General features: G+C 43.4%; 1 protein-coding gene across 1 annotated transcript in view; it reads right to left on the bottom strand.

Annotated features, from left to right (window-relative positions):
- Window positions 1-1,862, bottom strand: part of bmp8a (bone morphogenetic protein 8a) — an 8,814-nt gene that overhangs the window by 5,185 nt on the left and 1,767 nt on the right. The gene's annotated exons all lie outside the window — the stretch shown is intronic.

Below are 1,862 nucleotides of genomic sequence, written 5' to 3' on the forward strand. Positions count from 1 at the left end.
ATTTCTGTGGTGGAAGACGTACTGGGATCCTTAAGCAAAGGTAGCAGTACTACAGTGTTAGAATACTCTGTTACAAGCAAAGGTCCTGCATTCAAAATGTTACTAAAGTACAAAAGTGTTAGCATCAAATACCAAAAGTGAAAGTATTCATTATGCAGAATGGCACATATCACATTCATGTATATCATGTGTATCGTATTAATGGATTATAGTCACTGATGTATTTTTGTGTTACTTTATATATTGCAGCTAGTACAGGTTGAGCTGATGTTAACTGCCTCAGTACTTTATATACCGCTGGGTAGCTTGTGAATTTCCCAGGAGGTGATCAGTAAAGTTTTGTGATTAGACTGTATTTTGGTTGATTGATCGTATTTTAAAAGGGAACGAACATTTTGAAATACATGAAATGCAGTAAAAAAGTAAAACATTTGCCTCTGAAATGTAGTGAAGTCTCAGTATGAAGTAGTAGAAAATGAAAAGACTTGAGCAAAAAATACCCCCAAATTGTACCTAACAGTACTTCAGTAAATGTACTTAGTTACTTTCCACCACTGTGCTTTTCCATAAAAAATGGAATCTTGCTTTAGGTCCCAAAACCTGCAGATTGGAAAATAAAGTATATGACTATTTCTTCTGCCAATCAATCAAAACTTTATCAATTCTGAGCTTCATCGACCCAGAGAGGATTCAGGAGGAGTCACACTCGGGCTCCTTCTGCCAAACTGAACCAAAACCTAAACAACTCTGCTGGGAAACATGGCACTGTGGACGTAGAGAACATGTAAATGAGGAGGTGAGCAGACCAACACACACCCTCCTGCACCGCGTCCATACATCGTGTGTGTGTGTGTGTGTGTGTGTCCTTGTGGAACCTAGCAGGGAGTTGTAAAACCTCGCAGGGAGACGACACAGCTCTGGTCACTGGGGTTTGGTGCGCGCACACACACACACACACACACACACACACAGTGAATACATGATAAATAGAGATACTGAGGACAGGACGCCCACTCCTATCAGCACACACACACACACACACACACACTGCAGTAATTAGGGACACTTAGTGCCCTGAACCACAGCAGCTGCTCAGTGCACACACACCACTAATTGCAGCCCTGCCTGGTATTTTTAGTCGCTCCCTCCACAGCAGTATTTTCATCTCGCTTCGGATGTTTGCTTTTTTCCAGTGTGTGTGTCAGTGGGGCCTTTAATTCCAACCAGCTGCATCTCGCCATTACGTGTGTGTAGGAACACACACCCGCTTCTGTTTGATTCAACTTACATCAACGCTTTAATCAGTCTGAGAAACAGAAACTAAGTGCAGCGTATCTGTGGTGCAAAGCTTCATGGGAAAACTACAACATGTTGGTTGACACCAGCAGCCTGAGGCTCTGACAGCTATGTGTGTAGATCTGATGAGGACTAAAGGGATTCCCCCTCCGTGGGCCCAAGTCAGCCGTGTTAGCAAAACTAGGATGGTTTGGAGGTTGGAACCATCATACAGTCCTGACTAACGAATTTCAGGGTGAATGTCTTTCTCCTAAACAGAGCTGAACTTCAAAACGGAAACCTGTCATTTGCTGGCAGTTCATTAACCGAGCAGGGAGCGAGCACGGTGTTTCCCACGGTGAACTGGGCCCAGATCAGCAGACGTGCTGGAGGAAGGAAGCCACTGGGACGAGGATGTTTAAATCCTGCGCCCTGACAGATGGGCATCACGCACACTCACATGGAGTCTGGCTGGTAACGTCAGTGTTGTCAGGGGTGCGTTTGGTAATTTTCCTAATAAACAAACATAAAAATGATTATTAGATTAATTTCTACCTGGTAGCTTAATAAAACTGTATGTTTTATTT

This window comes from Monopterus albus, unplaced genomic scaffold (genome assembly GCF_001952655.1).
Source record: "Monopterus albus unplaced genomic scaffold, M_albus_1.0 scaffold206.1, whole genome shotgun sequence".
NCBI lineage: Eukaryota > Metazoa > Chordata > Actinopteri > Synbranchiformes > Synbranchidae > Monopterus > Monopterus albus.